At 35.0% G+C, this 26,630-nt stretch overlaps 1 long non-coding RNA gene across 2 annotated transcripts in view; it reads right to left on the reverse strand.

Annotated features, from left to right (window-relative positions):
• Positions 1 to 26,630, reverse strand: part of LOC141519984 (uncharacterized) — a 71,189-nt gene that overhangs the window by 29,761 nt on the left and 14,798 nt on the right. For both annotated transcript variants that reach the window (XR_012477496.1, XR_012477497.1), the window contains exon 2: positions 19,259 to 19,440. This is a non-coding gene — a long non-coding RNA (uncharacterized LOC141519984). The remainder of the gene's footprint in view (positions 1 to 19,258; positions 19,441 to 26,630) is intronic.

Raw genomic sequence — 26,630 nt, forward strand, 5'->3', positions numbered from 1 at the left:
CCAGAAAAGTAGTAAATACACTTTTCTTTAGATCATATCACCTTAGGAACATCAAAAGGGCAAGAATAGCAAGGGAACTGATGAAAAAAAAACATAAAGGAAGGTGGCCTAGCTCTACCAGATCTAAACTATACCATAAAGCAACAATCATCAAAATTGCCTGGTCCTGGTTAAGAAATAGAGTAATGGATCAGTGAATTAGGATGGGTTCAAAAGCAACTGCAGTAAATGACTATAGCAATCTACTATTTGACAAACCCAAAGACATCAACCTCTGGGATAAGAACTTCCTACTTGACAAAAATTATTGGGAAAACTGGAAACAGAATGGCAAAAATTAGACATAGACCCACATCTCACACCCTATACCAAAATAAGGTCAAAATGGGTACAGGATTTAGGCATAAAGAGTGATACCATAGATAAATTAATAGACCAAAAAATACTCTATTTGATCTATGGAAATGGGATCAATTTACGACCAAACTAGAATTAGAGCACATTATAAACTGCAAGATAATGATTTTGTCTATATTAAATTGAAAAGGTTTTGCACTAATAAAAATAATGCTGCCAAAATTAGAAAAAAAAAAGCAGAAAGCTGGGAAACAATCTTCACAACCAAGAATTCTGATTAAGGTCTCATTTCTAAAATATATAGAGAATTGCATCAAATTCCCCAATTGATAAATAGTCAAAGGCTATGAATAGAAAGTTTTCAAATGAAGAAATTAAAGCTATATCTAATCATAGGAAAAAAATGCCCCAAATCACTATTTTTTTGTTTTTTTACAAGGCAATGGCATTAAGTGGCTTGCCCAAGGCCACACAGCTAGATAATTATTAAGTGTCTGAGGCTGAACTTGAACTCAGGTACTCCTGACTCCAGGGCTGGTGCTCTATCCACTGCACCACCTAGCCAGTCCCCAAATCACTATTGATTAGAAAAATGCAAATTAAAACAACAATGAGGTATCATGTCACACCTATTAGACTGACTCATATGAGAAAAAAGTAAAGATGATCAATGTTGGAGAGCTCATGGGAGGATTGGGACATTGATGCATTGCTGGCAGAGTTGTGAACGAATCCAACCTTTCTAGGTAGCAATATGGAACTGTGCCCAAGAGCAATAAAATTTCTGACCCAGTAATTCCAATTCCAAGACTATGTCCAGAAGAAATTATAAAAAAAATGGGAAAAGTCCCACATGTTCCAAAATACTCATAGCAGCTCTTTTTTTTAGTGACAAAGAATTGGAAATTGAGGGGATGTCCATTAATTGGGGAATGGCTAAACAAGTTATGCCAAGTTATACTATGGAATATTATTGTTCTATAAGAAACCATGAATGGTTGGACTCTAGAGAAGCATGGAATGGTTTGCAGGATCTGATGCTAAGCAAAGGGAGTAGAGCCAAGAGAACATCAATAACATTATGAGATGAATGGCCTTAATGGAAGCAACTCCTCTCAACAGTCCAGTTCGAAGCAACTCCTCTCAACAGTCCAGAGAACTGGAGCTGAGACAACTGTATTCGACTGGTTATAGACTATATTATCCCCAGCCAGAGGAAGAAAAGCAAAACAAAACACACAGAAAAAACAACCCTTCCAAATCTGCTGAATACTTTATAAAAATTATCTCTTATGTTTCTCTTTTCTTTAATCCTAATTCCACATATAAAAATGACTAATCTGTAAATATATTTGACAAAATATGTATGTAAAATGCTAACCTGAGTAGTCCTTCCTGGGGGGAGGGGGGGTGGGAAGGAAGGGTGGAGGGAAATTTTTTAACTTGGAAATATGCATGCACAAATGGATGCAAACAAATAAATAAATAAATAATTTTTTAAAAAAAAGATCTTATCACCTTGGAACAACCAAAAGCTTACAGGTCCTTAAAAGCGCCTCTGAAAATAATTACATAGGGGCAGCTAGGTGGCACAGTGGATAAAGCACTGGCCCTGGAGTCAGGAGTACCTGGGTTCAAATCCGGTCTCAGACACTTAATAATTACCTAGCTGTGTGGCCTTGGGCAAGCCACTTAACCCCATTTGCCTTGCAAAAACCTTAAAAAAAATAATTACATAAAACCCTTGAGACTTGGGACAGCACGCTCTCCACCCTGGAAGCAGTATTCTATTTTAACAAAGTGATAAAATCAAGTAATAGGTTGGCAAAATGAGCAAACAACAGGAAAAGAAATCTGATCATAGAAAGTTACTATGATGACAAGGAAGAGTAAACTCACACTCAGAAGAAGATAACAAAGTCAAAGTTCCTATATCCAAAGCCTCCCAAGAAAAAGAGAAACTGGTTTCAGGTCATCAAAGGTCCCAAAAAAGTATTTTAAAAATCAAGTAAGAAAGTTAGAAGAAAAATTGGGAAGAAAATTGAGAATCTAGGCTGGATCCAGGGGGAATGGCACCCAAGATAAATTCTCAAACTTCTGCAGACTGCCACAAGTCCAACATTTAGCCACACCACAACATTGGGCAATGACCTCTCTCAGCTAGATTCTCCTCCCACCATAAATAATACCCATTCTCTAAATCAGAGATAGGACCCTCCTTACATAGGATATACAGACTCATGTAGGATATAATCATGCCACCCAATAATCTCGCGACGTTCTTTTCTTTTAATGGAAAATGTCTTCACTCTGCCCCTCCTCCTCCTTGTCATCAAAACCTTCATTACCTATAAGGATAGGGAAGGGGTGTCACACTTATAGATTCAAGAGGAAGTTACAGGTATCAAAAGGGACACATCCCCTGCTAAACAATGTCAACATAGGTGAGAGATGGTGGGGATGGATTGGTCCAGTGTCTCTGCTTTTTTCTCTTCTCCCCTGGAGACATCAGATGTCCTTCTGCATCTTCTGAATCAGTTCCAAAAAGTCATCTTCAACTCAGGTGACTAATTGAGACCTTGTCTTGTACAGAGAATCCAGCACTCACATTCCAAAAATCATACACTATATTGGATCCAATCAGCTTCCTTCCTTCCAGCTACAGCCATGAGGCTCCCTTGCCCTCCAAGTCTGCCAATAATCTTCCGCATGGTGAGCTTTAAATTTCGTTTGGGGAAATTCCTGAGAGGGACCCTCAAATCCCCCTCTCTCCCTTCAGGGCACACTATTATCCTCTGATTTCTCCTTTGGGATTGATCTCCTGCCTAGAGGACTTTTCAGTCATCCCAGGGCTACTCTTGCCACTACCCCACAACCCTGGAGATCATCCCTTACGGTTCTTAACCCCAGACATTTTAATCACTCTTGGCTCCAAACCCTGGGCCAATCTTCACAGGAATCTCTGAGATATTTTCCCCCTGAAAAGAACACCAAGAAAGTGTGCTTGAGATGAAGTCATTTGCACACATTATTTTCTTGTTTTTCTGGGAAAGTACTGAAAAAAAAATACTGAAACAATTTACATTATATCATGGAAGAGCCCCGAATCTGTTATTAATGGCTTCTGAATACTTAGTCCAGAGTGATTAAAATGTTTTTTTAATTAACACATCTTAATAAATGGCACACCTCTCTCTTAAGGAGAGAGAGGCCTACAGAAATGTTTTAAATGACTGCACATGTATACTTTTATTGATTGCTTGTCTTCTCAGTTGGGGATGGTGGGCTGGCCAGGAAGGAAGGGAGAACAATTGAAACGCAAAATTTTAAAAATTAATGTTAATAGTTATTTTTATATGTAATTGGAGAAAAATAAAATACTAAGCTTTAAAAAATGAATAGAATTACAGCTGATATTTCTATAGCACCATCATGCACCAAATACAATATTAAGCACATTACAATTATTTTCTTATTTGATCCTCACAACCACCCTGGAATGTAGGTTTTTTCTTTTTTTAGGTTTTTGCAAGACAGTGGGGTTAAGTGGCTTGCCCAAGGCCACATAGCTAGGTAATTATTAAGTGTCTGAGGTCGGATTTGAATTCAGGTACTCCTGACTCCAGGGCTGGTGCTCTATCCACTGTGCCACCTAGCTGCCCTCTGTAGGTGGTGTTTTTAGCTTCATATTAGAGATAAGGAAACTGAAATAAATAGAAATTAAATGTTTTGCTCAGGTTCACACAGCTATTATGTCTGAGACTACATTTGATCTCAGGTTTTCTTGACTCCAGGTCCAGCAGTGCACCATTTAGCTACTCAACTGAGAATTGGATTGGTGATATTCCTACAATCCAAAACTTTTCTGATTGATAGCAAGGATTATTTATTTGTTTTGTCTTTGTTTACTCTTTGAGAAAAAAAGAACAAAAATCATCATCATCATCACTATGTATAATATATGTACTCAATTAAAGTTAGATTAAACTGAATGGCTAAAAATGATTATTATTGCACAAAATGCTTCCAAAAACCCCCACTCATGCTGTGGTCAAAATATGTTTTATTAAAGCCTTTTATCCTCATGTGATCACCCTGGTTACAGAAGCTGGAATAGTTCCATATTTTCTACTCCATTTTAGGGACCCAGGGATACAGTGATGGACTTGGAGTCATAAGACTGAAAGGAGTTCACACAAATAATAAGTGATCTTGGGGAAGTCATATAATGTTTCTTAGTCTTGATTTCCTGATTTGTAAAGTAGGGATTTTAGACTAAATGATTTATTAATTTCCAACTCTAGATAAACAATTCTTTACTGAAACTTCTCTGGCTTTCAATGCTTTTCATAATTTTTCACATTCTAATTGTGTGACCTAATTTCTTAATACTTCACATCTGTTCTAGCCCTCTTATGTTTTTTTTCAGTTCTCTATTTGCTTGTGCTGATTTGCCAGTCTGGAACATCTCCCCTTTCCCCTTCCTACATGTCCTTCAAGGCTCAAAGAAAGTCATTTTTCTCCCAATTTTATCTCAAGGACTGTGAATATGAAGGAAACAAAAGATGGAATATTGCATGGCTCCTAATAAAATATTCTGCCAAAGGATTTTTTCCAAGACAATTATTGAAAAATAGGATTTGTGCTGGGAAGGAAAATTAATTAGTCCTTACTCTTAAAAAGGTAATTTAGAACCTGTATAATCATGATTCATTGAATGTTACTGAAGTAAAGAAGTGTGATGTCTTAAGACAGAAAAAGGGAAAGATAAATTTTTTCCTTCTTATGAAGATTTATTTGGCTCACCAATTATGCCAGAATTAATTGAGTTGAAATATTTAATCTCTTTTAAATTTTGAAAGACACATGATCTCATCATGGGTGGATAATCTTTCTTCCAATGAAAATTGTTGCTTCTCATAAATTCTAGAGTTATCAGGTTTATAAAATTCAGCATCTGTTTTAAGTCTTCTGAAAATACTCATCTTCTGGTCCTCATTTGATTGATATAATTTCTATTATCACACCTATACTAGGACTCTACCTAGCTAAAAGTGGCTTAACAGAATTTATGTTTCAATGGTCTAGCCTTTTTGAACTTACTGTCACTTTGGGTTGTTATTAGAAGATGTTAGTAAAGAATGAATTTATTTATTATTAGTAGAAGTTGTAATAGTATTATTAGCAGTAGCAGCAGCAAGAGTAGTAGTAGTACTCATAGTACTAATCTTTAAAGACTTCTAATGTTTGTTTTGTTTTTTCCTGTTAATAGTCTTTCATAGAACATGTGAGGCGTGTTCATATTCCCAATAGTGTATGTGATTTGCTTTTTAAAATCTATTGTTTCTTTATAGGTATTACTATTTTAAAGCAATTTTAAACTAGTTTTACTTTCTCATTTAAAGGAAATTGTTCAATTTTTGGGGTAATTAGAATTATATAAATATTAAAAGTGTTTTAGTTTTACTTTAAGGACAAAAGGTTGTCTGAATTCATTATGGAAAGTGAATAGTTTTCTTGTATTATAAAACTTGTCTTGGAAATGGATGTCAGAAAAGAATTTGTGATATCATCTTCAAACTTTCTGACTTTTAGATAGACCCCTGTCAACTCAATCATTTCTTATTTTTAATCATATTACTTATGATAATTTTCTTTCTTTTCTAGGACTATTAGATTATTGAAGTTTTTTTAATTAAAAAAATTCCATTAAAGACAAATAAAGAAATGTTAGACTTCATAGTTTTAAACAGAAACAAAACTTACTTTTGACTAAAAAAAGCAAGATCTTATAATTCTCAAATTAAATATTTAACTATTTAAATAAATGTAAACTGCTTAAAATTAAAATTCAAGAAGAGAAATGTAATATCCCTCTTAGAAAAAGGATTGTCATAATAAAAGTACCAAAATATTCTTAGATGCAGCTGAGTGCCATTATAGATAGAGATCTGGGCCTGAAGCAAGGTAGAAAAGTATAAACCCTTTATAAATGTATAATTAAAAAAAAACAAATTCACTTATTGTTCAAATTTTTTTTTAAAAAAATGTCTCCTTTTGGTACTCTGGGTCCATCAGCTTTGCATATGAAGGTAAGTAACATATTTTAAAATTAGTCATTTTCTTTTTCTATTTTCTTTCTTAAGAGTATTTTATTCCCCCCTCCAATTATGTGAGGGTTTATAGCATTCATTTTTACAAAATTTTGAGTTTTAAATTTCACCCCCTTCCCATTCCCTCCCCTTTTCTGAAATTACTAGATAATTTGAAAATAAAAATGTATATCCTTCATTTTCAAAGAAGACCATGACTCTGACTAGGTTGATCTTAGTTTCCAAACCTGAGTGACTAGAACAATTTGGCAGAAACAGAGAAGTTTGGAAGAACAGGTTTTATGGAAGAAATTTGGTTTAGAGGATAAAGGGGGAGGAATAAATAAATATGCAGTGCTTATTACGTACCAGACATCAGCTAACCACTTTACGAATTATCTCCTTTGATCCTCACAACCTTCAGATTTCAATTTTACAGTTGAAGAAATGAAGGCAGAAATTAAGATACCCACCCAGCACCTAGGTAATACAGCTATTAAGCGTTTGAGGTGGGTTTGAACATGGGTCTTCTTTTTTTTTTTTCTTTTTTTTCAAAGTATTTTATTTTTTCCCCACTTAATAGTATTTTCTTTTAAATTACATGTAAAGATAGTTTACAACATTTCCATTTATAAGATTCTGAGTTCTACATCTTTCTCTATCTCTTCTCTCCCCTTTCCCCAAGACAGTAAGCAATCTGATATAAATTATAGTATAATGAATGTCCTGATTCCAAAGCTAGTGCTCTAGCCACTGTACCACCTAGCTGCCCAGCTAGGTGATATAGGTTGTACATGTGCTTTTATTGTTATTTCTTCTTCATTCTTTTTTTATTTTTAGGTTTTTGCAAGGCAAATGGGGTTAAGTGGCTTGCCCAAGGCCACACAGTTAGGTAATTATTAAGTGTCTGAGGCCGGATTTGAACCCAGGTACTCCTGACTCCAGGGCTGGTGCTTTATCCACTGTACCACCTAGCTACCCCTTCTTCTTCATTCTTAAAGAAGACCATGGCATTATGGTGGTGATGCCATGATAGCAAATTAATTGGATTTTCCTGGTTCTGTTCATTTCCCTCCAGGTTTTTTTCTGAAATTTATCTAATCATCATTTCTTATTGCACAATAGTATTCTATTGCATTTATATACTGAAGTACAATATCAATGGTTGTGAAATTCCTGTATAGAAAGGGATCCCTGACATCCTTCTGGGCCCTGAGAAATTCCTTAGAAATATAACTTTGGCTAGGCATCTTTAGGTCTGAAAATATTCTGAATAGGACCCAAGGGGTCATGGATATACCATAAAATTGTCTAAAGATTTACAAAACATCCTTGTTAGCCTAATTATCTTGCTGTATCTGTTAAATTCCAGGACTGCCTCCCCCTTCCCCAGATACAGCTGGAACCATAAGATAGTAAATTTCACTCCCTCAAACTTGTGGGAAGCCCGAGGTGAATATGTGTCTCCCTCTGTCTCAGGAAACTAGTTCAGACATAACACAAAGACCTTGACCCTTTTCCTACTCTGTCTAGCCCCCTATCTATACTGAGCCATACGTTTACATGTGTTTGTATTATTATGACAAGACAATATATCTAACTGCTGTCTTTGCTTCTGTATCCTGCTTGCTCTCAGTAGACCCTACTCAAAACACTATAAAAATGCTAACCCCTGAACACTCAAGTACTGTCTGATTTAGGTATTCTTTATCCCCAGACAGTCACCAGGAATAAAGATCTCCAAACTTATCAAATTCTGGTCTCCATCTCACTCTTTGCGTTCAACATACCACAGCTTTTCAGTTATTCTTTAATTAATGAATACCCTCTTATTTCCAATATTTTGATACCACAAAAAGGGCTGGTATTTTACCCATGTAGGCCCTTTTTGCTTTTCTTTTCTTTTCCTTTCTTTTTTTTTTTTAAATAACCACTTTGTGATACAGAGGTAGTAATGCCATTATTGGAGCAAAGGATATAGTTTCAAATTGTTGGGTATAGTTCAAAATTGTTCTTCAGAATAGTTGGATCAGTTCAGAACTCCCACAATAGTGCATTACAAAAGAAAGACAGGAGGAAGAGAGAGAGAGAGAGAGAGAGAGAGAGAGAGAAGAAATGAACAAAGGAATGAAGGAAGGGAAAAGAGAAAGAAAGAGCACCGTGTTGCCCATCTGGTCTGAAGTGAGGCAGCCCTGACTACAGGCAAAGATTATTGTTTTTCCTTTGTTCTTAAAGAAGATCATGACATTGGGATGTGATTCTATCACATGAATGTGAATTGGACTTAAATTTGGGAGTACTATGCAAATTCATCAGACTTATTTTCTTTTTAGGAGCCATCTAATTTCAGTGACTACATATGGATGATAGTAAGGGAACATGGCTTTGGATGAAGTTGGAAACCTTGACCTTTTTAAGTTAAGGTCTTTTAACAGGTCTCAGAGACAATGCCCATTCAGTGATTAAGGCAAGTAAGAAAGAAGTTGTGAGGAATGAAGGGCATTGTTGGTCTTCACAGGGTATGGAGGGGGGCCACTTTGAAATCCATTACAAAGGGGGAATGAACCCAGTCAATCACAAAACTGGGAGAGTTCTCCTGATCCCATTCCAAAAATGACAAACTAGATTAGAAGAAACTAGTCCTTAACCTGACCTTCTCCTTTGCACATGCTCAAAGAGATCTATCTGTTCTTGCTCATTAGTATAATGAGCAGGGTGGGGAAACATAGGAACCAATGCATCAATTAGATTTGTAACCCCAGCCTATGACTGGCATGAATGGGGCAGGAATAAAGTCTTTCAAAGTGCATAAAAGAGCTTGAATGTTGGGATTTCCATGCCTCTCTCTCCCACCATGAGAGAGCTGTGATATTTTGTTAAGATATCTTAATAAAAACCATTTTAATCACTCTGGACTAAGTATTCTCAAGCTATTTATAACAAAATGAAACAAATAATGACCTTCTATGACTAGACCAAAAAAAAAATTCTGGAAGGGAAGACCCTCAGGGTTCTTCCTGGTCTAATGGTCAAAATTGTTATTTACATTCACTGTAAGGCAATTAGGACCCAAATAATGAGCAAGTGGGGCTGGGTCTAGGAACTATTGTTGGTCAGTCAAATGAACCAGAAAGATTTGGGGTAGTAAATACCAAGATAACTTGCTAGGATTCACCAATCAAAACTGTATTGCTGTTAATTTCTATGTAGTACATTTCATTTGGCATCAGTTCTTGTCTTTCCAAGTCTTTCTAAAATCATTGAACTCATCTTATGGAGAAGAATTCTTCTTATGGAAGAATAATATTCCATCATAATCACATACAACTATTTGTTCAACTAATCCCCAATTGATAGGTATCTCCTCAATTTCCAATCTTTTTCTTTTTTACAATCTCTTTTGGGATACAGACATAGTAGTATTAATGCTATGTTAAAGTATATGCTTGGTTTAATAGCCATTTGGGCATAGTTCCAAATTGCTTTACAGAACAGTTAAATCAGTTTACAACTCCACCAGCATTAGTCTCATTTCCCCCACATCTCCAACATTTGTTATTTTCCTTTTCTTTCCTATTAGGTTATCTAACAGGCATGAGATAGTACTTCAGAATTGTTTCAATCAGTAGTAAGTTATAATATAATTTTATGTGACTATAGATAGCTTTGCTTCATCTGAAGGCTGTTCATATCTTTTGACCATTTATGAATAGGAGAATGGCTTTTTTTTGTTGTTTTTGCAAGGCAATAGTGTTAAAGTGACTTGCCCAAGGTAACACAGCTAGGTAATTATTAAGTGTCTGAGGCTGGATTTGAACTCAGGTACTCCTGACTCCAAGATCAATTCTCTATCCACTGTGCCGCCTAGCTACTCCATGACTTTTATTTTTATAAATTTGAATCATTTCTCTAAATGTTTGAAAGAGAAGGTTTTTATTAGAGAAAATTCTCTTGCTTTTTAACCTCTCTCTCTCTCCTCAATGTTTTGCTTATAACTGCCTCTTCCTCCAATCTGCACTTCCTTCTATCACTACCACCCTCTTCTCTTTTCCCCTTTTCTTCTTGCCTTACTATAGGATAAGATAGATTTCTATACTAATAGAGTAAGTATTTTTCCCTCTTTGAATCAAATATGATGAGATTAAGGTTTATACACTACCCCCTCTTCCTCTCTCTGTTCCCCTTCATTGTAAAAGCTTTTTTCTTGCCTCATTTAGTAGAGATAATTCTCCCTATTTTATATTTCTTTCTCTTAGTATATTCCTCTATCAACCCTTAATTTTATTTTTAAGATATCATCCCTTTATATTCAACTCATGTCTATATACTCTCTTTCCATACATATAAATGTATATATAATATATATATATACATTTTATATATGGAGTATAATTTATGTGCTATATACATAAATTATATACATAAATTATACTCCTTATAACTACCCTAATCATGAGAAAATTCTTGTGAGTTACAAATATGATCTTCCCATGTAGGAATGTAAACAGTTTAACCTTATTAAATGTCTTATGATTTCACTTTCCTGGGGAAATAGTTTGAGCAGTTCAGAGCCACTCCAAATTTTCCCACTACTACACTGATTTGTGGGAAGGAGAAATTGGCTCTAAATAGCAAAAGAAAGGAGACTATGCTTACTGGAATGTGGGAAGAATTAATCCTTTCATTAACAGCTCTTGCAAGACATAGGTGCCCCTTAGCATGAGACACCCCCAAATCCTCTTTGCATATAATATTATATAGTTTTATATAACACACACTCACACACACACACACACACACACACACACACACACACACACACACACACACACACACACACACACACACACACACATATATATTTTCACCCCCTGCCCCTTTTCCCCACCTTGCTCATTATACTAATGAACAAGACCTGCTACTTCCTTCTGCAGATATAAGGGACAATAGCACAGACATTTTCATTCAACCTAGGGAAAGTTATTTGACCTTTTCCTTTTGTCTTAGCTCTGTCCTTACTGTAAACAGGTTGGCATCTCTTGAGTTGCCACAAAGACCAAGCATCCTGGTTTTTGTAAAGTATTATCCAAAAAGACATCTGTGAAATTCTGGCAATAACCTTTCCACCTTTGTAAAAGCAAAACATTTGATTCTTTCCCACAATATTTTTATGCTTCTTTTGAGTCTTGTACTTAAAGATCATATTTTGTATTTATCGCCTGTCTTTTCATCAAGAATACTTGAACATAAATTTCATTGTATATCAATTTTTTTCCTTTGAAGGATGATATTGTTTTTTTTTATATACTTGGTTTTGATGTGTAGGTGATTCTTTGTTGTAATCTAAGCTCTTGTCTTCTGAAAACTCATATTCCAAGCCCTTCTGTTGCTGATGGGATTTGGGGTTGCCAATTCAAGAAAGAAATTGAGGGTTACTGAAAAATGAAGGAATTAACGTGCTCCTGGGATTTTAAAATTGCTCAGATTTATTGTAAAATATTGCAGAGTAATAGATTAAAACTTCTAAAAAAACAATTAGTATCTTGAGGACAGGTAAGGTGAAGTTAGAGTGAGGGAGAGAGAGAGAGAGAGAGAGAGAGAGAGAGAGAGAGAGAGAGAGAGGAGAGAGAGAGAGACAGCCCTGACAACATGACATGGGGGCCCATGGTAACCCACTAGAGTTTAGCAGGGTAGCATATGGTCTTGGAAGGAAAGAGAGATGCAGACATACTGCAGGGTAGAAGGTAGAATCAAGAAGAAAGTTCCCAAGAAGAGACAGTGCTTCTTCTTAAATACATTTCTGTAGTAGTTTAGACAAGAGGTGGCTCTTGGGGAGTGGTCTAGCACCCAGGCCAGGTATTCTCCAATAGGAAGTGATGTACTGGTCCTTCTTTTCCCAAGATACATGACCTCTAAGTTCAACATATCATTTCCTGTCATGCCAGCATCATGGGCACTGAGGACAAACAGAAAAATCCCTCCCCACTCCAAGTGACTGAAACCAGGAAGAAGGATGGAAGCTGGGGGATGGGAATGAGGAGATGGGATACAAATTTTACATTTGTCAGTGAAATAATACGAGTCAATTTATATCTCAAGAGTAAAGAGCTAGGGGCAGCTAGGTGGCACAGTGGATAGAGCACCGGCCATGAAGTCAGGAGTACCTGAGTTCAAATCCAGCCTCAGACACTTAATAATTACCTAGCTGTGTGGCCTTGGGCAAGCCACTTAACCCTGTTTGCCTTGCAAAAACCTAAAAAAAATGCAGGAAAAGAGTAAAGAACTAAGACATCTAGATGGTGCAGTGGATAGAGCACCGACCCTGCAATCAGGAGTACCTGAGTTCAAATCTGGCCTCAGATACTTAATAATTACCTAGCTGTATGGCCTTGGGCAAGCCACTCAACGCCATTGCCTTGCAAAAAAAAAATTTAAAAAAGAGTAAAGAGTCTTCCACCCATTAATAACATTTAACACATTAAAGATTACAAAAATTTGATTTTGGTTATAAATTTTCTATATTCATAATTCTCTTCATCACTTTCTTTCTTTAATATAGAAGCTGCTAAATCTTGTGTCATCCTGACTATGTCTCCATAATAATTCAATTCTTCCTTTCTATCTGCTGGCTCTCTCTCTCTCTCTCTCTCTCTTTCTCTTGCTCTTGCTCTCTCTCTCACTCTTGCTCTCTCTCTCCTTAACTTCACAGTTTGACCAAATTAGTCTCTCTTTGCTCTTCATACAAAATTCCCAATAGCTAGCCCTACCTCTATGGTTTCATTAGCCAACCCATATGTCCGTAATGCACTCCCTCCTCATCTAGAATCCCTCTCTTCAAGATACTTTTTCTTACCCTCTATCCCATCTTCCCTCTGTTTCTACTTTTCTTTCTCCTTTCCACTTATTTCTCTTCACCAAAACCAAAAGTTCTGTTTTAGAATGCTGTCTACCTCACTCTTCCCTCCTAGTTCCCTATAGGGTAAGACAAATTTCTAAACTCAATTGGGAATGTATATCATTTTTCTCTTTAAGTCAGATCTATTGAGAGTAAGATTTACTTAGTGTTTACACTTTTCCTTCTTTTCCTCTCCTATAATAGGGTTTATCAGCTTCAACATTAAAGGATCAAAAGGCATGAAATTAGGTCCTTTGTGTCTCTTCATGTGCTGCTAATTATCCTCTACTGCTTCCACCTTTTTCTCCCATTATAATTCTTTTTTTTCAAGTCTTGTTTTAAACTTGTCTTCTACCACACTCTCTGTCAAGGTATATTCCTTTCAACTGTTTTGATAGAAGTACAATTCTCAAGAATCATAAACAATGTCATATCATAATGAATTTATACTTATATACTCTGTATCCTCCCTCCAGCTGTTCCAATAGAAATACAACCCTCAAGTTAAAGTACCCTCACATGTTGATCAATTTGCCCCCACAGTTTTTGTCTGAGTGTTCTCCCTCCAGTTGTCCCAGTAGAAATACCCATATCCTCTGTCTAATTGTTTTCATTTCAACTGTCCAAAGAGAAATACCTTTCTCAAGAGTTATACATCTTGTCTTCCCATTTAGTCTTATTGACTAACATTTTTTTTCTTCTGTTTACTTTTTTATGCATGTCTTGAGTCTCATACTGAAGCTAAAATTTTCTCATCAGTTCTGGTCTTTTTATCGAATAAGTTGGAAAGTCCTGTATTTTACTTAAATTCATATTTTCCCTGATAGAATCGGCTGACTTTTTCAGGGAAACTTCTTTGTCCTCTGGAATGTCAGATTTCATATCCTTTGATCCTTTAATGTTGAAGCTGATAAACCCTGTGTAATTCTGACTCTGGTTCCCTGGTGATTAAATTGCTTCTTTTTTGACATCTTGCAGTATTTTCCTTCTTTAACTGAGAGTTCTGATATTTGCTTACAATTTTCCATGAAGGTTTTATTTGGGGATTTTTTTGGGGGGTGGGGTTGAGTGATTCCTTCAAGGACTATTTTATCTTCCCGTTCTAGGATATTTGGGTAGTTTTTCCATCATAATGTCCATAATTTTCTATCATAATAATGATTTTGTCCAAGCTCTTTTTCTGATCATGACTCTCAGGTAGATCAATAATTCAAAACTTATCTCTTTTGGATCTATTTTCCAGGTTGGCCATTTTCACTAAGAGCTAATTTACATTTTCTTCTATTTTTTTCAGTCTTTTGGATTTGTTTGATAGAACCTTGGTATATCATAAACTCTTTAGTTTCTATTTATCCAATTCTAATTTTTAGGGTTTTTATTATCTTCAGTTAACCTTTGTGTTTCCTTTTCCAGGTTAATTTTATTTTCAGATGTATTTTTCCAGTTGGTTAATTTTGATGAGTTATATTCCTTTTCTAGTTGTTTTTATTTTTAAAGGTATTGATTTCTTCAGTCAATTTTTCATACTTCTGCATGACACATCTTTTTTTCCATTTATCTTCTTCTCTTCTTTGGTTATTTTTAAAAAAAAATTTTCATCCATTTGTACATGTGTATTTCCAAGTTACAAAATTTGTCTCTACCCTTCCTTCCCAACCCCCAACCCACCCCACCTCCTCAATAGGGAACAGTCAGGTTAGCATTTTACAAACATGTCTTGATAAACATGTTTACAAATTAGTGATTTTTGTCATGAAGAATTAGGATTAAGGGAATGAGATACATAAGAGATATTTTTTATAAAGTATTTTATAAAGCGTTCATTAGATTTGGTAGGGACATTTGGTTTTGTTTTTCTTGCTCTGGTTGGGGATAATATAGTCCATAGACAGTCTAATACAGTTGTCCAAGCTCTCTGGTCTGTCAAGAGAAATTGTGTCTATCAAGGTTGTTCATCTCAATAATGTTGATGTTCTCTCAACTCAACTCCCTTTGCTCAGCATCAGATCCCATAAGTCATTCCATGCTTCTCTAGAGTCCAGCCATTTATGGTTTTCTTATAGAACAATAATATTCTATAGTATTCATGTACAATAACTTATTTAGCCATCCCCCAGTTGCTGGGCATCCCCTCAATTTACAATTCTTCATCACTACAAAAAAGCTGCTATGAAAATTTAGAACTTATAGTACTTTTCCCATTTTTTACAATTTCTTCTGGATATAGTGCTAGATTGGAATTGCTGGGTCAAAGGGTATGAACAATTTTATTATTTTTTTAGGCATAGTTCCATATTGCTCTCCAGAACGTTTGAATCCATTCACAACTCCACTAGCAATGCATTGTCCCAATCCTCCCCATCATCTCCAATATTGATCATCTTTTTTTTTTCTCATCTGGACTAATCCAATAGGTGTGAGATGATACCTCGTTGTTGTTTTAATTGGAATTTCTCTAATCAATAGTGATTTGGAGCAAGGTGAGATTCCAGCTAATAAAGTTACTACCTGTATCTCTCTTTAAGTCATTCAACTTTTCATTCTAAATTTCTTAATTCTAAATCACTATATGTTCACTATTGATATTAATTCCTTTTCTATGACACATTTCAGGAAAATTATAATTTCCCTGTTTCTCTTTTTAAGTCCTGCTTTTTTGATCTCAGTTGAAACACATTAGATTTTGATATAGTCATATAGCTTAACCCCTGTATGCATTTCTCTGCTTTTGGTATTTCTTTTTATATGACATATTATTGGATTCCATTTTATAATTTATTTTTAAATTTTCTTCTGCTTTATGAGTCCATTTCATTCACAGTCAAAATTATGTATACTAATCATATCTATCCTTACATTCTATTCTGTTGTCTGTAGAGGGCCAGCCCCAGGGAGTGATATTCACATATACTTGATGACTTTTTCCATCAAAGAGAAGTATGGATTATTTCTCATTGTATGGCTCTGTTGGCTCACCAGTGAACCTGATTTAGGATAATCTGTGACTCCAGAGGTGGTTGTAAAAGGCTTCTTTGATAGAGAAGTATGCATATTTCGAAGAGCAAATATTGTAAATTTATCCAGGAAATTGTAAAACTGGGTCTTCTTTAACTGGTCATTCCTGAGATAAGTTTTTGCTATAAAAAGTCTGGGTCGGGTGATTTTCAGTTCCCAACCTTTTGTGTTTGGATGTTTGTCTACCAGACCTGACTCTCAGAAATTCATGTCCAGACCCATGCTACTGGGGGCAATAGTTGTCCATTTCTTCCTCTTTATCTCTCATTCACTTTTTTAATAAATATAAGATGGTAGTGAGATAGAAGTGAAGTCTGCACAAGCACCACAGTTTTAGTGTAATATTCTTCTGTTCTCTTGTCCTTTTCTCTTTCTCTTAAACTGAGTCTAATAACAATATTGTGGTTTCTTTTCTTTTAATGTTCTCTTCAAAATCTACTTTCCTTAGAGTTGTTTTACTTCAGATTTCTGTCTTAAATTGGCTCCTTTTAAATTGGCTCTTCCTTCCTTTCTCTTATATTTCTCTGTTGTGTGAAATATTTTTATATGCATTTGTTTATATTTTTCTTCCTTTAAATAGTTTAAATGAAAAAATGCAACTATGCGGTATCCATCACCTCATACCTATCAGATTGGCCAAGATGAGAAAAAGGGAAAATGATCATTGTTGGAGAGGTTATGCAAGTATTGGGACATTGATACATTGCTGTCAGAGTTGTGAATGGATCCAATTATTCTGGAGAGTAATATGGAACTATGCCCAAAGAGCAATAATGCTGTTCATTTCCTTTGACCCAACAATTCCAATTCTAAGCCTATATCCAGAAGAAATCATTAAAAATGGGAAAAGGTCCAAATGTTGTAAAATATTCATAACAGTTCTTTTTGTAGTGGCAAAGAATTAGAAATTGAAGGAATGCTCATCAATTGGGGAATGATTAAACAAGTTATGATCATGGATACTATGGAATATTATTGTTCTATAAGAAATATAAATGGTTGGACTCTAGAGAAGTATGGAATGAGTTACAGGATCTGATGCTGAATGAAAGGAGTACAACCAAGAGAAGAATGTACACATTAACAACAAGCAGTTCCTCTCAGCACTTCAGAAAGCTAGGACAACCATATTAGACCAGCCATGGACAATGTTATCCCCATCCAGAGGAAGAAAAACAAGAAAAAAAAAACCAAAAACAAAAAACACTTCAGAATCTGATAAACACTTTATAAAAATTATTTTTATGTATGTCTTTCCCTTAATTTTACTACCTCATACCAAAAATGACTAATCTGTAAACATTTTATCAAAAATATGTATATACAGTGCTCACCTGACTGTTTGTCACTGAGGGGGAAGGGAGTGGGAAGGGAGAATGGAAGGATATTTTGTAACTTAAAAGTATGCATGTGCTTATGGATGAAAAAAAATAAGAATAAATAAAATAAAAAAACAGTTTAAATGAGAAAATGGTTTACTACCAACTATTGCCTCCAAAGTTCTCTTCCTTATCTATCCATCCACCTATTTATCTGTCTATCTATCTATCTATCTATCTATCTATCTACTTGAATAACTTAATTATATACAATAATTTCTCCTCATTCTTTATTTCCTTCTCTCAAGGGTGTTCCCCTTTCCCTCTCTTTCCATTCTTCTTTTAGGATAATCAAAATGTAATTGAACCACCACTCCCCAATACTGCTAGTCTTCTAAACATATATAGAGGTGAGAACACTAGAATAAGGTGGAAGAGGGACTTTTAGAGGGGTGTATGGATTGAACTCTAGGATGGTGGGGAAGAGCATGGGAAATTTTTGGAGAAGTGTGTGGAATGAAATGAGGGAGTGGTGGCAGGGCATAGAGTACTCTTGAAGGGGTAATAGGGATAAGGTAAAATGAGAGCTTGAGAAAGAATATGGTGAGTAAAAATAAGAAGGAAATTTGCATGTAGCAATATATATGAAGTGAATGCTTATGGTGGTGCTCTCTTTGTGGTAGCAAGGAACTGGAAATTTCAGGGACATCTGTTGTCTTGTGAAATGGATGGATAAATTGTGTTATATGATTGTGATGGAATAAAACTGTGCTATATGAAATGATGAACTCAGTGATCTTAGAAAAATGTGGAAAGGTTAGCATGAAATGAAGAGCAAAGGGAGCAGAACCAAAAGAACATTGTATACAATAGCAATATTCTCTTAGGTATGACTTTGAATGACATTTTGATTTTTATAAATACACAAATTAAAAATAAAGGCTAAGATGTAAGACAATATCTGCATCCAGAGTAAAAATTTGATAAATAGAAGTATGCATAGAACTTTTTATAAATATACAAATGTTCACATATGTGCAAATGGGTGTATGGAGAGCTCAAGTTGTGCCATCAAGTCCTATAAGCATCTGAAAAAAAGAGTACTCAGGTTGAAACCATCAGTACTCACATCTAAATTTAGAAATGCTCTACCTCCCAAAAGAGAGTAATTTCTTTGCTAACTTCCCCTATCCAAACAAGTAATGGACTTTGTAAAATAATCTGCTTGTTTCTTTCATTGGAATATTGCCTCTATCCTGATCTTTTTTTTTGCCTCGAACTTGAAGATGATTAGGGTTTCAATAAATAAGATTAATAATTAAAATCACATCAGAAAACCAATCTCTGTATGAATATTAGGACTTCTACTAATTTGAGTTTCTGATTGCATGATTGTGATTACACTAATAGAATTTTATTTTTTACAAACTTCACAAAATAGAAATGGATAAGGGTCAAAAAGACCTGAGGACAGTTATGTTGCTTTTAGATCAAGAATAAATTAGCTGTTTTAACAGAATAACTAAAACATTTTGCTTCTTTTTTGAGAAAAGAAAGGATTGGTTGGAAGTAGTTGGTACCTGGGTGATATTCAGCTCTTTATTTTCCAGAAGATAGGTGGGAGCAGAAAGAATCAAGAATCTTCCACAGTACCAAATGTGTTATACCTATAAGGAAGTCATGGGGGATTTTGTCAACCATCTTGATGAAATCCAAATATTCTGTGTCTATACTACTTTCTTCATGCAACAGTCTAGAAATTCTGTCAAAAAGAAAAAAAGAAAAATGACGTTAGTTAAAGCTTTTACTTGGAAAATCCATGCTGGTACAGAGAGGTTGCATCTTTCCTTTAAGTACTTAAGAAACTATGTTTAATAACATATCACACAATTTGATCAGGGGACAATATAAACCTTACCATCAGTGTAGGTTCTGGAATCCATCATTTTTCCCTTTTATCTGAAAGGGAAGTCTACCTTAAATATTCTAGAACCTTTTTCATTCTTTCTGATTGATCAAAGATTTATAACAGTAAATTTTCCAATATTCCATTTCTGATTCATTTGACTACCATAGCTACAGGGTCTTTCAGTAATCTAGGATATAAGTCATCTTGACTTGAACTTGTTTATAGTAACTGTGTTGTTATACTCCTTACTTGATCTGGACCTTAGTAACTTCTTTTTAGCATTCTAATTTTTTTCAGTGTATTTACTTTTCCAGAGCATGAGAAGAATCATATAGAATATATCATCATCATTATAATAAATTCATAAGAATTGTAATATACATATATTAATTTTAAAGTTTGCAAAACACTTTTTTGACTCTCTCTCTGTATGTGTATATGTGTATATGTGTGTGTATGTGTGTGTGTGATCTTGAGCAGTTCAGTTAGCCTTTTTGAATCTTTGCTTCCCCATCTATAAGGTGAGAAGTTCCTTCTTTCTCCAGACCTGTCTTATGAGTCTATAGTTTTCTGTATTAATCACTTACCAAGAAGGACAGCCCAGTTTCCTGAATTAAAGTAAGATTTCCATCACTAATCATAGGATTCTCATTTAGGGATGGAAGTGGTATATTAGGTCATCTAGTTCAGAGGTTTCTATCATGGCCAGTGTCCCAATTGCTATCCTAATTCTCCTAAATGGGGTCAGAGACAGATTAAAATGTAATTGGAAAATATTTAACAACATAAATTTTAAAAAAGGAGTAGAACATTGAAAATGTAAATGCGTGGTTTTCTAAATCAACATGGAATATAAAGGGATGCTTAAGTATGGTTTAGTGGTCCCCAGTTTCTATTTGAGTTTGACAACACTACACTAGTTTAACCTCTTAATTTCATAGGTGAGGAAAATAACAGTCAGTCTTAAGTACCCTGCCCTAGGTGATAAGCAAATGAAAACAAAAACAAAACTTTAGATTGCATCCATCTTTGATGTTCTGAAACAACCAGATCATGAATTTTGAGAAGGCATTATTATTATTATTATTATTATTATTATTCTTATTATTATTATTCTTTTTTGAGCAGGATGAGCTGTGTAAAATGCCTGATAACTGGTCTGGCTGACTGTTCTCATCTCACTTAATTGTCTGCTGAATGTGGTATCAGGTAAACACAGCATCAACAATGTGTTGATAGGTATAAGGGATTCAGACTGCATATTGATTAAAACTCAATTAAAATAAAACAAGGTTTTAAAATGAAGGAGGAAAGTGTTCAGAATCTAAGTGATGTGGGATTGCATTGAACTCAGAGGACTTAAAATAATTTGTCATGTTCCTTATGCTTTCAGTGTGACTGATGTTACCCATAATTTAGCAGAGAAACAAAGGGAATATTCTGTCTCAGCATGCTATAGATATCAGATTATTTATAGTGAGTGTTGATTTTTAAGGAAAGAATCTTTTTTAAGCATAGATTTTTTCTCATTTTATCTTTTAGTATCTTTATAATTTTTGGATCATTATTAGAAATCGTCTAATATACCTTTTGGTCTCAGATGCATAATTATATTTAATTGCAGCTGTTAAACTGTTCCTTCATGGATTCAGTCAGTTTTTCAAATGAAATCTTGGAATATGGATTAATTTTAAGAATCAGCTACAAAGTCAGATGTTTTTGCAGTTTTACAGTCAGTGGAGTGTGTGGTGGGATAGAAAAGTCAAATTGGAGTCAAATGATATGGTCCTCAAATTTTGGTTCTCATCCTTTTCCCTCTGTTACCTCAGACAAGTTGCTTTAGCTCACAGTACCTCAGTTTCCTCCTGTGTGATTATTAAGTTGATTATTTGTGGTTCCTTCTAACCCTAAATCTGGTGATCATGAATTTAGAACTGGGAGAGAATTTAGAGGCTTTCAAGTCTATTGCCTCCATTGACAGATTAAGAAACTGAGGCAGTTATAGAGGAAAAAATGTCTTAGGTAGAAGAAAAATCCAGATCTTTGTGATTCTAACCATGATGTCTTATGCTCTTTACCCATGTTTCTTTTACACATTTGATCCTAAGTATTCTATAACTATTCAAGCCAGAAGTGACAAAAAAATTGCTGGTATCTCTTTTATTTACTTGTTGCATTCAACATTATATTCTACATTTTCATGTGCATGTCTTTGTTTATGTTCCTCTTCCTTACCCCAACTATAAATTCTTTGAAGAAAGAGGAAAGTTATGATCATATTTATATTCCCTTACCCTATCTCCTTTATCCTTTGTGGGGAATTAAAAGGCAAGGTGTGTATCATCAATATAGAAAGATTAGAGATGGATGGGACAGCAGGATGGTGTAGTGGATAAACCATTCATCATGGAATCAGGAAGACCTGAGGTCATATCAGATCTCACACACTTAAGCTGTATGATCCTGGGCAAATTACTTAACACTGTTTGCCTCAGTTTCCTTACTTGTAAAATGAACCAGAGAAGGAGATGGAAAACTACTCCATATCTTTGCCTAGAAAACCTCATTTGAGGCTACAAAGAGTTGGTCTTGACTAATTGACAGACAAAAAGAGTGGATACATTAATGTACAAATACATGCACATATATAGATAGAATACACCTCTATATACATACATCCACATATCAGGTATTGGGAAAAACAGAAGACTAAGGTAATGAAATCACAATGATCTAAGCTGAAATGGAAAAATAAAGATATTGGGAATGATTTCACAATCGATTGAGGAGGCCCTTTAATTGGAGGGAAAGTCTATTGAAACCAAAATCAGGAAATCTTAAAGTAGATATTTTAGCACAGTTTGTCAAAAAACAACAGAGTTATTAAGTTTCTTTCCTTTTTCCCCAAGCAATTCATGAAAAGCTGACACCATTTCACAGAGAAAAGGAATAACTTTTAGAGAATATCTATTAAGGAGAATCAGACAATGATGAGAAGGACCAGGAAGGGGAAAACCAAACCAAACCAAAATACCACTAACATAGAAATTATAGTAAGAAGGATATAGCAGGAAGAGATAGTGACAGTAAAAGAATGGAGTATCCAAACTAGGAAATCTTGGAGAAGAGCATTAAGGCATAAAATAGAAAATTCTCAGAGAATGATGGATATTAAGGTAGCAGAGTCATGGTGACCAATGAGAAAGAGGCAGAGTCATGGCAGTGAATCATAGTGAGGATGAGTAATGAGACAAGAAAGAGAATTTTGACTCTGTCACTTCATGAAATCATGCCATTGTTCAGTCACTTTTCAGTTGTGTCTGACTCTTTGTGATCCCCCTTTATTTGTTGATAATGATACTGGAATGATTTCTCCTTTCCTTCTCCAGTTCATTTTAAAGATGAAGAAACTGAGGCAAAAGTATAAAGTGACTCAGGATCCCGGATCCATAGCTGATAACTGTCTGAGGTTGAATTTGAATTAGTAAGATGAGCTTCTTGACTTCAGATTTGGTGCTCTTTCCACTTGCCACATAGCTGCCCCTTATATTATATGATTTATTAATGAAGTTGAGAATGGGCTAACCTTGCCCCAATCCCAAAGTTATCAATTATCTTATTCAACCAGATAGTAGAAATAAATTTAAACAAAGCAAAACCCTTTCCACATTGATCCTGCTGTTCTGCCCAACCTCTTCAACTTCTGACTATGTTTTGTAACAAACATCACTCTCTTTAGTTGCCCCTCCCAAACATCCTTAGTTTTCTGTATGGACCTTTCCTTGTTTTGCAAAAGAACTTTAGCAACAACTTCATGTACCTTTCTTCAGATTCCCTCCATGCAGAAATCTATTTATACTCTCTCTCTCCTATCCCTTGTGGCCACTCATACCAGATGTTGTGTGGTCACCCAAGATTGCAATCAATTTGCTACTTTAGTAGTCCTCTTAGAACTGTACTCTGAGGGACTGACCATATCTCTGGCAATGGCAGAAGAATACTGGAAAGCAGAGAAGATTATTTTAATTGTCTCACTTCCATAACCTTTACTGTTTATATAAAACTTGTCCTATATTTGATACTTTGTGAGCCTGAGTGCTTATAAGAGGGCAGTGATGGCCATCTTTGGAAATCCAACAATTCCAAGCTTCTATCCAATACCACTAGGTCCCTTGAGACTTTAAATACAAAAACCTTTATTTGGAGTTCAAAATTCTTCATAACTTAGTTGCATCTTACATTTCAGTCTTTTTACACCTTATTTCTTGCCAAGCACTCTTCCAGACCAAGACCAACTCTGTTGTTCCACAGATAAAATACTTCATCTTTTGGTCTGTCTCTCATACCTGAAATGCTCTCCCTTTTCATTTCCATCTTCTGGCTTTCCTGGCTTCTTGTAAATCCCATAGAAGACTTCTATAGGAAACCTTTCCCAACCTCTCTTAATACTAGTTCCTTCCCTCTATTAATAGGTTTAGGTATATGTAATTGCTAGCCCTCTATCCTGTAGATATGTGAACATAGTTGTTTCCCTGTCAATCCCCTTACTAGATTGCTAGCTCTGTAAGGGCAGGAAATGTCTTTTTACTTTTTGTATCCCAGGGCTTAGTGCAATGTATTTTTTATTTTATTGTTATTTTATTTTATTTTTTGCAAGGCAATGGGTTAAGTGGCTTGCCCAAGGCCACACAGCTAGGTAATTATCAAATATCTTTGGTCAGATTTGAACTCAGTTACTCTTGACTCCAGGTCTGGTGCTCTATCCACTGCACCACCTAGCCACCCCTAGTACAATGTAACAGATACAAAGTACCTGTTCATGAAATGTTTATTAACTTACTATTTGAGAGGAATTTCATTGCTCACATTAACAAATAGTTCTTTAGGAGATCAGATAAGTCAGAAAATCAGAAAGATTCCTCCCCCCCGCAAGGTATATCTAGAATATTCCTTTTTGAGAGGGAGTTCTGGCTCAGATTTACAGGTCTGTTATGGATGACTACTTACTGCCTAAACCTGTGTGACAGACAGCTTCCATTCCAAAGTACTTCTACACCTTGGGTTATTTCCTACTCTTATAATCAAGAGAAAGGAAGTTGAGATAGATTTCTTTTTTAAAGACCTATTGGAAGTTTTTTAAACCTTTGTTATCTGTAGGAATAGTTGTTTTCATGTCAGTCAACTGGTATCTAAGAGGTCTGGGTTTCAGTCCTGTCATCATCCCTAATATTTTATGTCACCTTGGACAACTCATTTATATTCTCCTTGCCTCAGTTTATTCATCTGTAAAATGAACATGTTAGATTAGATGATTGCTAAAACCCTTTATATCTCTAATAAAATATTATTCTTTTCAACTTTTTTCCTATTGAAACTCTAAAAGAATGTGAGTGGAAAGTCTTTTAATGTGGAAAATAGATTAAGTTCACTGTGAAGGATAGGATAACATCTCTATACACATGGGTAAATTACATACATTTAATTCCCTAAATTTTCCATTCATCTTAACTCATCTTAAACATCAAATGGATCTATTAAGGAGTGATTAAGGTTTTTGCACCAAAATTAGAAAACTAGCATGTAAATGTATTTTGTAAACTTAAACCAGTGGATAAAGATTTATTACTCTTGTCATTATTATTATCATCATAATAAACATTTTGTCCATATCCTTTTTTCTTTTGTTCTTTTTAGTTTTTGCAAGGCAATGGGCTTAAGTGGCTTGCCCAAGGCCACACAGCTAGGTAATTATTAAGTGTCTGAAGCCAGATTTGAACTCAGGCACTTCTGACTCCAGGGCCAGTGCTCTATCCACTGCACCACCTAGCTTCCCCATCCATATCCTTTTTGATGGGCCTTGGAACAAAATGATTATTTTGTGGTAGTTCAATCATTTCAGTTGCATTTTACTTGATGACTTTATTTTGCATGTACTTGGTAAAGATAGTGATTTATCAATTCCTTTTACAATTCATCTTTAACAAATGAGGAAACTGAGATAAATAGGGTTGAGCAGCTTGCTCAGTGACAAACAACTAGTAAGGATCTGAGGTCAGATTTGACTCAGGTCTTACTAACTTGGGGTCTGGTCTTTATCCACCGGGCCACCTAGCTCTCCAGATGAGATGATAACCTTTTATTATTCTTTTATATTTAATGTTGCAAGAACTAATCCACTGGTAGATGAAATAGCTACTTTTTGTAGTTGAATACATGCAAGATATAAATTCATCCTGAGAACACTTACTAAAATCACCTTTAATACAATCACAATATTAGACAGAACAATAAAGGTGGAATGTCTCTTCTTTTTATATCTAATTTTAATCTCCTCTGCAAGGCCTTTTTATTTTGAAAGCTTTCCTTTTATGCAGCTTGAATATTATGAATATTTGTTATGTGACATCTGTTAAAAATGTTGTTCTTAAGTTTTTATGGATCAATGTTATGTATGGGCAATTGTGGGCAACAATTCCATCTGTGATAATGGTCTGAATTCAGTAAAGTTTATCGGTTCAGTTCTCCACTATATTTTGAGGTTTGCATTTGTAGTATAGGAATTTGTCATCTGTCAGGTCATAAAAGATAGTGAGCTTTTGTTAAATAATTCTACCCATCAGGTCATGTCTTCCTAGGTATTTGCTAAATACTAAATTTTTACAGCCTGTAGTGACAGGATACACATTTTAAAAAATTCCCTTGTATAATCTACATTTATTTGCTTAACCTAGGCTCCTTAAGGATAGTCCTTCTGTAATTTCTGGCACCAATGACTTGGTACTGAGTTGCTCTCATAAACCATTATTTCTAGTAACAACTTTCCGTACTTTAGTCATGTATTTAACTCTTCTTTGTCAACATATTGCTTTCTGAATTAATGATCATGTTTTACATGGAAAGTCTTTTGATACCTTTATTGGGTCTTATATATTTCCAGACTTCAAATTTAATGTATGCTATTTTTTAGTAGAGTGAGGACTACTTGTTCCCAAATATTTCCATGGGAGTTTAAATTTTTTTTTATTATACGGTTTATTATTCTC

Source organism: Macrotis lagotis, chromosome 4 (assembly GCF_037893015.1).
Source record: "Macrotis lagotis isolate mMagLag1 chromosome 4, bilby.v1.9.chrom.fasta, whole genome shotgun sequence".
NCBI lineage: Eukaryota > Metazoa > Chordata > Mammalia > Peramelemorphia > Peramelidae > Macrotis > Macrotis lagotis.